Here is a 13,531-nt window from a genome sequence, read left to right as displayed (position 1 = left end):
GGATCCACCATCTGCTAGGCTTCTTGTTCCCAAAGACATGTTTAGCTAAAAGAGAAAATTCCCACCAAACAGCTTAGGACCAAGCTTAATGCAAATTTTTTTCTCCATTATTTTCTACAGATTTGCTACGGGTTCATAAATATAAAATTTTCACCCATCTTCATTGAGAATTCAGTAAACTAGTTTTCTGGACAGCATCAGATCATCAGAGGGTTGGAGCACCTCTGCTGTGAAGACAACCTGGGAGAGTTGGGGTTCAGCCTGGAAAAGAGATGACTCTGGCAACTTGCCTTCCAGTACCTGAAGGGGGCCTATAAGAAACTTGGGGAGGGGCTTCTTAAAAGGCTCTGTAATGATAGGACAAGGGAGAATGGTTTTAAACTGGAAGAGGTAAATTTAGGCTAGACATTAGGAAGAAATTCACAGAATCACAGAACTCACTTCTAAGACTTCTAAGATACTGACATGAACTGTCAACCCAGAGGAAACCACCGTGCCCACTACATCTTGTCCTGAAGTGCCACATGCACACATTCCTTGAGAACCTCCTGGGATTCTTACTCCACCACCTCCCTGGGCAGAGCATTCTAGTGCATGACTAGTCCTTCAATAAATAAATTCTTCCTAATATCTAGTCTAAATCTTCCCTGGAACAAATTCAGGACATTTCTTCTAGTCCTATCATTATTTACTTGGGAGGAGAGGCCAACAATCACCTTACTATAACCTTCTTTTGGGTAGATGTTGACTGTTGATGTGCTGGAAGGCAGAAGGACTCCACAGAGGGACCTGGACAGACTGGAGAGTTGGGCTGATTCCAATGGGATGAGGTTCAACAGGGCCAAGTGCCAGGTCCTGCACTTTGGCCACAACAACCCCATGGGGAGCTCCAGGCTGGGCACAGAGTGGCTGAGAGCAGCCAGACAGAAAGGGACCTGGGAGTCTGGATTGACAGGAAGCTGAACATGAGCCAGCAGTGTGCCCAGGTAGCCAAGGAGGCCAGTGGCATCCTGGCCTGTATCAGGAACAGTGTGGCCAGCAGATCCAGGGAAGGGATTCTGCCCCTGTACTCAGCGCTTATGAGGCCACACCTCGAGTCCTGTGTCCAGTTCTGGGCCCCTCAGTTCAGGAAGGAGATGGAGGTGCTGGAGCAGGTCCAGAGAAGAGCAAGAAGGCTGTGAAGGGATCCAGCACAAGTCCTGTGAGGAAGGGCTGAGGGAGCTGGGGGTGTTCAGCCTGGAGAAGAGGAGGCTCAGAGGAGACCTCATCACTCTCTACAACTCCCTGAAAGGAGGGTGTAGCCAGGGGGAGGTCGGTCTCTTTTCCCAGGCAGCCATCAGTAAGACAAGAGGGCATGGACCTAAGCTCTGCCATGGGAGGTTTAGGTTGAATATTAGGAAGAAATTCTTTACAGAGAGGGTGATAAGACATTGGAATGGGCTGCCCAGGGTTAAGGTGGTAGGTTCTGTATGCCTGGAGGTTTTTAAGAAGAGGATATGGCACTCAGTGCCATGGTCTGGGAACCACAGTGGTGGTGGTTTGGGCTTGATGATCTCAGAGGTCCTTTTCAGTCCAGCTGATTCTGTGATTCTGTGAAATCCTTACATACCTCATTTCTTTTCATTTCAAAACAAATAATCCTAAATTTTTATCTTGGTCTATCCATTTTACTGTAAAAAAAAAAAAATCCTATATAACTGAATGACACTGATCTTCATATTCTCTTTGTTTTATCAGATTAACAAAAAATACCATGTTTTTCTAGCATACCTAAATGAACAGATAAACATAGAAAGAGGAGCAGTAGTATTGTTTGTTACCTGTGCATTCAGGTCTTTGTGAAAGCAACTCCCAAAGTTGCTACTTTTCTCTATGCTATAATGATATTGTACAGTGCCTTTTGGCTCTTGCACAATGTGTTATGCATCAGTGTTTAAGAGCATATTGTGCACCATTATTGCCCTCTCTCTAGAGGACTACAAACTACATTAGTTTGAATTACCAAATCAAAACTTTATGTGCTGCAGTTCCCCCACAAGAGCTTTAGCATTTTTATGTCATAATCCCTCTATTATCCCCCTCCTCACATGCTTTATAACCATTAAGTTATTGAAAAATTCTCAACAGATGTCATCTTAAGATGAATGTTGCTGTGCTGACTGGTATCAAGGCTGGAATCTGGATATTGCTCAACTTTACTAAAAATGTCAGGGAGAGAATAGTCAGCTGTAAAAATACAAGATATGCCAGCAATGGTTGTTTTCATGTCAACTGCAACATGACTTGTAGTGTTCGCAATTTTAGCTTCCAGAAGATGCAGTTTTCATTTGATGGGTTGGCAGTAACGGTTTGAGATATGTAGCAAGAAAAAGGAAAATAATTCAAGGGCTTTTTTGCCTCTCCTTTTATGATAAAAGCAGATTTGTGCTTTAATCTGATTTAAGCTGCAAGTCTTACCTTTTAGCATATATTGTTTGCATTGGGAATTTTGTTGAAATACAGAAACTTTTTCATAGGTGTAATAAGTGCAAGAAGTTATTGGTGATTACATTTTCTCTTTGCATTTAAAGTGTTGAAAGAGCAACATGATTGCTGTCATAGTAATAATAACATTTGATTAATATCTTTCATCTCATTTCATTTGTGATATTTTTAATTTTAAACAACATAGAGATATAAAAGCATACATCATGACATAATTTAGAACCACCTTAAATTTGAAGCAAACAATGCAAAAGATGTTTATCTTCCAAAGAGCTGACAGTATAGTATTTAAATAGTAGGCCGTACACACAGCACAGATGCCTGTCAAAATTAGATTCAAGAACAGAGCTAGGGCCCACATTAGTTACAGCTTTAAAAAACAGTGGCATTTTATAGTAAATCAACTCTTTAAGAAGCAGCTACTTTGCAAAAGAGAGGAATATAGCATAATGCTCTTTCAACTCGTCAGAATATCATAGCCGTTGAGTTCTTATATTCAGAGGTGATGAGACAAAAGATTTTTATAGAGGAAATTACAGTAATAAGTTCCTATGATGAAGCAGGTATATTTTGCTGTAGAGCTGGAAGGTAATATGTAAGGGATATAAAGTCTGTGTGGACTGAAGTGGAAATAAGTCTGAGTATTGCATCTCAGACGTGGAAAACTTTATTCAAGAAGACTTGAGATTCTTAATGTGGTTCTCCTCCCATTTGCAATCCTTGAAAGACAGAAAAATCAAATTATGAAAAAAAATACCTATTTTCAGAGACCTCTAGAGCTACGATAAAGACCCAAATGATCAAAGGGCAAGTTTTTACATAGTGTCTATGACAAGGACTGGTACTATTTCTCCAGTTCACAGCTGTATGCAGTATTTTAGTTGTCTAGACCCTTATAATTAGGGAAAGATTGGTTTCTGGACAGCTTTCTAGGCATCCATTTTCCATTTTACATCCTTAAGGCTCTTCCCTCCCATGGTTTAGCTTAGAACTTCTCTAGTGCAAAGACACAAAGAAGAGATGAGATGCATCGAGGTAAACTATTTTAGCTAATCATACCTGTCATAGAGAAGAGGTTGATCAAGCCAATCTTGCCTGTTAGCAATAAAAAGTAAAAATGCCAAATCAAGGCTATGGAAGGCATCACAGGTCTGACTCTTCACTGTAAAAAATAGTGTTGAGAATGATGAAACACTCAGATTGCCAGATACTGAAAAATCCCAGAATCTCTCAATTCCCACCATTTAATAGATGTTTTTGAATGTCTCATTTCAGAGAAAAAATTTTGGAAATAAAAGGTGCTGAAATTATGTTTTGAAAAATTATTTAATCTCAGAAGCCATATCTTGTATTTAAGTATTTATAGTCACTGTGCATTATATATTATTCCTATTAGTTGTAAAAATATTCTAATTCAGTATACTGTGTATGCTGCTTTTGTTTTGTGGTGTTATTTTAAAACTTATGCCTTATGAATGTTTCCAGTTCTTTTGAATATGATACTCACTTGAATTTTACTCACAGTTTATAAATTGAACTGGTTAGTGTTATATGGTTAGCATTTATATGCTGTGGTACTTTTCCACCTCAAAGCTTTAGTATGTCATTGCAGTGCTAGTATTTGATCTGAGGAAATATATTTCTGTATATTTTGTAAGAATCTTTGTAGATTTTCCCAATATTTATTTTCATACAGTTCTTGAGAACAGGTTCAGACTGTTCCTGCTCTTTGGTTGCACGTTCCCTCTGCTGGATTTGGGTAGTATGTGTTGGTGTATTAACCTACCACTAACCTGGATAATTTCTACTGTTTCATTTGATAAACACCCGTGATGAGCTGCACTGAGGAAAAGGATTGCCAAGTATTTTTGCTACCCCAGTGCTAGATGAGACTGAGTATAAAAGTTCCATACAAAAAAATGCTAATTTTCTAGAACCTCTTTAATTTACAGACAATTAAACTCTTTCCTATATCTCATTTACATGCCATTCTATGACACCAGGGAAATGTACATTTGCAGTAGAATGACTCACTTACTTCCATCTTTACCTGCTCCTTATTAGGAGCTGGCCTATCTTTTTAAGATACACAATTCTTCTCCCAGTCACTTTTCTATCTTCTTATTCAGCTGTAATAGCAGAAGCTAAATAATATTTAACAAATTGCTGCTTCCTTGTGCCCTGTCTTCAATCCCCCATCATTGTTTTTGATGGGACCATTTAACCTTTGAACTTTTGTCTCTATTACAGATATGGTTGAAGAGCCCTTAATTGAAATATTCCTTGCAACCTGACATTCAATATTATTTCTCTGCTTCTCTAATTATCCTTTTAACTTTCATCTGCTTATTTGTATAAACTCTCCTCAGTCTGTCTTTCTACCAGACTGTTTATATATTTTTCAAAAGCCTTTCAATTATTTGCTCATTTTACTCTTTACATACTACGTAACTACATTTGACCCCTGTAACCCCTCTCCCTGTTTAGATTTAGCTGAGATGAATTTCAGTTGCAGGCTCTGCAGCCCTTTCTCAAATTATTCCCAAGTGCTAATCAGCAGTGCTCATCTTTGCATTGGATAGCACCCAAACAAAATCTCTTTGGAAATGTTACACAGCATCAGTCCTTCAAAGAGCAAACGGAGTGTGCCAATCCAGAAACATCCTAAAAACATTGGCTTATGTCAATACATGTTACGAGAAACCAAACCTAGAGATTTATATTCCCAATGGTGAGATGATTGCCATTTTTGGGATGTGTTGGGTGGACACAATCTATAAAATACAAAACAAAATTAGGCAGAATTCATGCCAAGTCTGAAACACTCCAGCAAGCTGCAATAGTCTTTCTATCCCACAACTTGCAGATGTTTCTCTTCCCCCTTCTCTGCTGGAGATAATTCCCCTTCTATCTCTGTGACAATTCTGCTTGCCCTCACATTACCGGAGACAGAATCAGAAGCACTTCATGCTCTCAAATATAAACTGGGGGTGCAGTGATTGACAGTGGCTGGTAGTAAAGATGGTCTGAGTAACCATTCATGCTAATCTGCTATTTAATGTAATCTTAATTTCCAGATAACATCTGGAAATCGTTAACTTTTCCATTGCATATTCCTGTTTGACATTTCTTTCCTGTGTCTTAAATGTGTTTGTTTTCTATAAACAGTAATGTTTTCTATGGCTGAGATTTTGTAGAGAATGAGGACTATGGGTCAACCAAGCAGCTTACACTGTTTCCTTCTAGAGCAGTTTTCTGAGATTTTTTCTCATCAGGTGGCAAAGCAAAACTTCTGGACTATGTTGTCATCCACATTGCAAGTACCGCAGTGAATGTTACTGAAAATCCATTAAATTTATGGGGCGTATTTAGCGAAGATATTAAAGGTGTTATGTGAAGACAAGAAACTTTCCAGAAAACGTCAGCCTGTGATAGACAGCATCTTCTCCAGGAAAATATTACTCACTCAACTCTAATAATTGCCAAACCTTTCCATGCTATATATTTTTTTTCACATATTTTATAAAGAAAATAAATAAATAAATTCTGTGCCACACAGTTCCCTGAAATTATGGCAGAATGACTTCTTCCCACACAGTTCGACAAGTTCAGTAGTATCGACTCTTGCACTATGACTCTGTGACTTCATGCTATCTTCTTTGGAAAGACAACATAGCTGTTTTCCAACTGATCCCTATATATCTAAAATCCTCTATTACCACAGATTCCATCCTTATTACGGTCCCCCCTTTCACATACACTATCAGCCTAAATGATATCAATTAAAAGCAGATCTTTTTAGGCAATTACAAAATTGCATAAAGTTCATTTGAAAATTGATAATGCTGATTTGTATATACAAGGAACTTTATATGAGTAATAATTGTATTGCCTTGAAACATTTTCTCATTACAGTAGGACCACTGAGTTGAATTTTTATTTTCTGGTGTATTTACCTCATTAAAAATAAGGAAGCTACCATATTTCATCAAGGAAAAGTCATCTCACCAAACACAAAAGATGAAAAGTAACATGAGTTACTAAAATGAGGAATTATATCACAAATATATACTATTTTTGATTGCAGAAATTGTTTCTGTTTTGAAATTTTCTATAGAAATGTCTTTCTGACCTGTATGTTAGTAATGTCACAAACTGCAATCTAAACGAGCAGAACCAAATGTAGGCATTTGGCATTACAGTTTCTCCAGATCAGGAGCATTCATATAGTCAATTATTAAGGTTCAATAGGTAAATGGTAACTTATTATGATGGAGTAACTTGATCACTTCTAATTGTCACCTGTTCTATAGATATCTGATGTTGCTTAACCCTCATGTAGTTGAATGATTGAGATAGATAAAAAAATTCTTCATTTCTTCTGCAAAGTGAAATATAAAGCTTCTGCAAAGGCATCTGGCTAGCTTCTTTTCACCTTTTTTTTTTTTCTTTTTTTTTTAAAATATACACTGACTGTTCATCAAAACAGATCTCCAACTACATTAGAAGAGAAACTCTTGAGAATGCCATTAGAGACCCTTCCTAAATTTTCAAGATTTCCATATAAATGAACACACTTTTAAGCTTTTATAGTATTTGTAATGTATATCAGTGCTGCATAGTCAAGACAAACAACAGAACCTTTTTGCTTTGAGTGTATGATGATCAAGAGAGGGGCATTCAAGCACGCTGGCAAAGTTTATCATTCACTCTTGACGACTAGGTGGAAAGGAAAAAAATAAAATAGTTTTGTTTTTTTCTTAATGACTCAGTTTTATCCTTAAGAACATATGAACAGCTGTGCTAGATCAAACCAAATGCCTGTCTGACCCTGTATCCTGTCTCTGACAATGGGCAAAAGCCGATGCCTCAAAAAAAGTGGAGGAAGATGACAAGTATATTGTGAAATTCCCCTGAACATTCACACAGACACACCATCAGCAGTTACAAATTCAGGAAACTTTTGGGAGTAGAGGTGGTATGTCCATTCCTTACTGAATCCACTGACATTTTCTTCCCTGACTTCCAATGCTTTTTGGAACCAACCAGCTGAGTCCCACTGGTACTGGGATTGGTATCACATTGGGTATTACCCCAGCTAATTCACACACTATGAGTTCAGCCACTTTTTCATTGTTTAAACCTGTCAGATGCTGGTTTTGTTTGCTTGCATATAGTTCTAGGACTGAAGGTGAAGTGCCACTGCACCACTTCTGAACTTAGAGACACCATCGTGCATCCCTTCTTGATCTCTGTCTTGAACCATTCTAGTCTATTTAGTGTTCCCTCACTTGAAAACTACTCCACACTCCAGAATGCACTTTGCTATAATTTTTTTCTGATTTTATTTTTGTAAATTTTTCTGACTTTCTGTTGTACCTTTTTTAGGATGCTAGGGTCAGATGTACACCATGTTCAAGTGCATGTGTGCTGGAGGCTTATAAAGCAGAATTATTATGTTATCTATCATTCTTTCTATTCTAAGCCAATTAATTCCTAACATTCATTGTTTCCTTTTAATGACCACTGAGTGATAATTTTGGAAAGCTATCCATTATAATTGATGATCTCATTCCTCCTGAGTGGTAATAGTCATCTTAGAAGACAGCAGTACAGAAACCATCATGAAATCAGGGGGTTTTTTTCCATTTATGCATCATTTCATGTTTCTTAGCATTAAATTCCATCTTCAAGTTTATCACCAGTCCCTCAGTACTGTGTAGTCCAACTTCAGTTCTTTTCAGCCAGGTCTCCTTTTCAAGCCCCACCAAAACTCAGCAAACTTTGTGACATAGCTATTAATTTCCTTTTCATGATGGTTTAGTCAGAACTCCACTGGATACTTTTCTTCACTGTGAAAAATAACCATTTTTTCCACTGCTGAGTAATTTATTTCCAATTATTTATCCAGGTTAGACTCTTTCCTCTTAGGAAAGTAGTCTGGGGCAACAGTGCTCCCTAATAGATATTTATGTGAACAAAAGATACTGCTAAATCATCCAAGTGACGAGTGACTTATCTCTGTAGCTTTAAACCTTGAGATTTATCAAGACTGAACAAAACAGTATATGTACTTCAAATACACAGGAGGTATTATTTCAGCTACTTAAGTGTCCATTTTAAGTGCAGTGTTTGACGCATTAAATACATCCCATCTAGTGATGCCTTTTCTTTAATTTGAAATTCAATATGTAATCTTTTCTTTCTTTAGTGATGCACTTGATCAATTCTCTTCTTCAGTGACAGAATGGATGGGACTTTGAGCAACCTTCTCTAGTGGGAGGTGGCCCTGCCCATGCAGGAAGGATGGAACCTCTTTAAGATCCCTTCCAATCAAAACCTTTCGATGATTCTGTGATTATACCATGGCTGCTTAATTTCCTCAAGAGCCTCTGAAGAGGGTCCAGACCCTGTCCTATTTCCTATCAGTTTCCTTTGAAATGTGGTCCCCAGGTTTAACAATCTGTCGTGCCCTAGATCTCCAGAGGAATTCTCTTTCTGGTCAAGGCAATTCTAGGAGTAAAATTTTATACTCCAGTCCATAGTTCAGTCATTTTTATCTTGAATTTCAGTGGTGCTCTTGGAAGGGTGAACTTGGCCTTGGTGATGAAAAATCATTCATCCTAGTTTTTTTCCTGATCTGGCAGGTGGGTTGGACTCAATGGTCAGAGGTCGCTTCCAACCCCTGACATTCTATGATTCTGTTATTCTGTGATTTTTTCAAGTTGTCCTATAAGCTGTACTCCTGACAGTTAAATCTGATTCATACTCTCTTCTATGTTCTATGAAAAAAAGAGTTCTGTCTTTAAATAAAATCTTCAGACATCTACCTGACTCAGAGAGATTTGAAATAATAATTTAGTACTTCTGCTATGTTGTCATCCCATCCAAACACTCAAGTTATGCCTTGACTGCTCATGGGGTCTTTATAGTGTCTTGGCAGACTTTCAGCTGCTAAGATTTTAGTTGTTGTTCGTTTTGGTTTTGGTTTTTGTTTCTGTTTTGTTTTGTTTTGTTTGATTGGGGTGGTTTTTGTTTGTTTTTTTGTTTCTTTGGGTTATTTTGGTAGGGATTTTTTTGTTCGTTTGTTTTTTGTCTGGCCTTACTCTGTTTTTACATTTAAGCTACCAAAATTCATGGGTTTTTTCTTGTTTCTTTATTGAATTGAATTTCAGGTTTTTAAAGGATAATTTTTTATTTTTTATTAGACTTCTTTTTCTGCTATTTACTCATGCTGACTTTTCTGTCTTTCTCTTGCGTTTTATTTTTTTTTCTAAAATCTTGGAAAATTTATGCATTTGTGCTGCTTCTCCAACATGGGACTCCAAAATTATTCCCAAACTTCCAGTAATGATTTTACTATCTTAGCTGCTCCTTTTAGTTTCTTCTTAAGTAACTTTCTTACTTTTATGTTGTTACATTTTTAAAACATAACATGACAGTAGAGGATTTTTCAGCTCTTGTTATACAGAAACGTTGAGCCAATATTGTATTCACTAGGACAGAGTGGCTTTTTGAGAATAACTTTATGACACTTTTCTACTGACTGACTCAGGACCAGGAGAATTACTTCTCCTTGGGGATTCGTTGCATGGCTTGTCCCAGGAATCATTAGTTATCTAGGAATCAGTGACTGTGTAAAAAAAAAAAATGCAGCCTCAGCATCCCTGCATGGCTTTTAGCCAGTCTAGTGTGAATTAGATGACATTTCATGTTCCTATGATGTTTTTTGCATTTGATGCTTCTCTGATCTCCCCTCAGCAGGTAGCAGTCACTTTTGCCTGGCTGATTAGGCAGTGTACTCCTACAGGTTTATTTTTTCTATTTAAATCTATAATCACTTAATAGACACATAAAATTACTTTTTAAATGACTTATTAATATTTAGTTCCAAGATTTCTGTATCACAGAGCATCATCATTTTCATCCTTTTCCTCAGTAAATTTCAACTTCTATTTCCATCTCCCACTGATATAATGATTTTTCTGATGAGTATATTCCTCAAATTGTAGAGGTGCCTATCAGCTAAAACAGTTCATATTAGAGGATCTTGAATAAGACCACATCCATGATTCTGTAATACTCTACTTGGAAGTCTGGGTGTCAGACAATCTAGGGAAGGCTTTTTTGCCCACAGCAGTGGTCTACTCGTGTGGTTTTGGAATAAGAACTGTGACAGAGAATCCAAATTAGTGGGAAAGACTAAACAATAAAATGCTCTCAAAACAAAAACACACTCATATAAGAAGGAAGTTATTAATATTAACTGGGACATGTGCTTAATTTCTCTGCAATATAAACACACTTTTGATGTTCGCTTTCAAAGTATGCATTTGTATATAATTACTCTTAATGCATATCATACTCTGTAGTCTTGTGATTTTACAGTTAATCTTATGGAAGTGTTTGGTTTTTTCATCCTTTTATTTGCATTGCAAAACATTTCTTTGTCTGTATTTTTTTACCTGCTGGAAACAGATTTCTTTTTCATGAAGCATGTGGATAAGTATTTCCAAGAGTCATCTGATACAAAGTATTTGGAAAATTAGTAAATATTTCTCACTTTCATGTTAGTGAAGCACTGCAGTAATGCATTAATGTTGGTGCAATTTAGTCAAATATTTATATGATTTAGAAACATAAAGAAAAAAACACTTACTTGTTATGATACAGATTAAAAAGAGAATTCTGACTACAGCCTTATCAGTAGTACTTTTAGACGTATTTAATTTTCTTTTTCAGTGATTGTTGTCACAACAACAATTGTTTCCAGCAGGCTTCATATCACCCAGCAATAATAATGTGGTTTTAATCTTGTAATGATGTGTCTTCTCTAGCTGAATTAATAAGGAAACCAGCTAAAAGATAATTTGGGATATCTCTGAAATGTGTGCTAATAAAAAGGCTATGATCAGTCCCACTACATGTTGTTCTTAATAATATTATGTTAATAATATTAAATAATAGCCTTTTATTTATGTCTTTCTTCCTTTTCTTTGTATAAACAAATATTGGTAAATTTGCATGAAACAATACTAATGGCCATTTTCTTCTGAAGTATACAAGCAGGGCCTTGCCAGCCCTGTTTCTGCCAATGTATAACATGATCTCCATAGTTTTTCAATACATCTCCTCAACTGAAGTGTCCTTTCATGCTGCAGATTCTATTGAGGTAAAAAATGTAAAAGAATTTTTATTTTTCAGGTATTTGCTTGTATAAGAATAGTAATATCATTACACAATAAATGCCATTGGGTTAACTTATCAATACTAGAGAAGTGTTCCTTAGTAAAAAAATCTGTGACAGTCATAATTAGGCCACTGTTTCCATGTTCAGATGAGAACAGTCAATAGTAGAATAACTATAACAGGTGTGCACTTCCTCTGGGTCAAAACTTGCTTTGCACCTGTGAGACCAGAGCTTTGCATCATAAAAAGCAAATTAAACTTATGGAGCACCTAAATGGTGAAACCTCACTTTCCTCAAGAGGCATGGATATTGGAATCATGGAACTGGTCGTTTTTGTGTGACTTCTGGAGAGTGAAGGTCTGTGTATTTTGCCCTTTTTACATAAACATTTTTACATAAACATTTGCATACTGTTTTCTCTTCCTCTTTCATGATTATATGGCAATATATATATAAAACCTGTCTTTACATAGTCTGGAACATGGCGTTAGGGCCACTGTAGGCTTCTATTTTCATTATCATTTGGCCAGAGACCATCTAGTCCCATCTCAAAGGATAGCCTCCACCAAAATGTCTTTTCTGAATACCTCTGTGTACTCTCTGGACAGGCTGGGTCCACTGTGAATACTTTGTTTTCCCCACCTGAATTTGCAGTGGTGACTGGGATAAATAAAACTACTAAGAGCTTTGGTGGAGCCAGGACATCCAGAGATCTCCACAAAGTTAACCTTTGGGTTTACATGTCCAAAGTGGCTGAGAAAGCATAAACAGTTGTCTAGAAGGCACAGTGTAGATTTAACATGGTGTAGTATCTTAAGCATTGATGCCAGTGCTATCAGCCACAGAAGAAGATACAACACATCATTCAAAATGTGGCTGAGTCTGACCATCAGAATCAAGAGTGAAAAGCAATTGTGGTTGCAGCTGTAAACACTCTGATGAAGAAAACCTTATCAAGTTTACGTGGTTTTCTTTTTTTCCCAAATGAAATATTTTGTTGCTGTAAATTCAAGCAATCAAAAAGAGAGAAATATAGTAAAACAGAACCTTATACAAATATTTTATATACAGGTTAATCTAAATGTGTATAGCATATTTGGCATAAAACACAGTTTCTTACTTTTTTATATAAACAGAATGCCTAAATTACAGAATATTTCCAAGTGCTTTAAATCTTGGTATTGTGAAAAACCCAAATGTTAGGTGGAAAGTGGCCAAAAAGGGCACATTTATTATTTAATTTTAGTGCTAGGAGATAAAGTAGCAGTATACGCTATTTTTTCTCAGTTTCCAACTTCATATTAGAACATTTATGAAGAAAAAACAGAGAATAAACAGATAAGGTATGGAAACAATGGAACATTACTGAAGGGATAAAAAAAACCCTGTCTTCAGATCTTTATGCGTTTTATAAAGAAATGTGAGTAGCTAACCACCGCACATTCAGTATTTATAGACTCTTTTTTTTCTTCCACTTCCTGGATTTTGGCACTGGCTTATTCTTTGGTCTGCTTCCAAATGCCACTTTTAAACTAAGTCATAACATAGAATGGAAATTTGATCAAAAAATCATTTATATTTCTGTGCTGGCATTGTGCTGCAGGGTTTGCATAGCTTGGCATCATGTAGTATTGCACCTCTCTCACAGCTTAACACTGGGACGGCAATTAACTGAGTAACTCTCTGTATGCTCTCCCCTCCCAGATAAAGAAAGGAGAGCAAATAAGGGAGAAAGACTTGCTGGTTGGAAACTAAACTACACAACTTTAATGAAACAGTAGTGATAAGAAAAAGGAAAAATAATTAAATATATACAAATATACAGAAAAACAATACCATGCTCCTCCCTCCTTTTCC

This window comes from Heliangelus exortis, chromosome 2 (assembly GCF_036169615.1).
Source record: "Heliangelus exortis chromosome 2, bHelExo1.hap1, whole genome shotgun sequence".
Taxonomy (NCBI): Eukaryota; Metazoa; Chordata; class Aves; order Apodiformes; family Trochilidae; genus Heliangelus; species Heliangelus exortis.
This window is presented reverse-complemented; position numbering follows the sequence as displayed.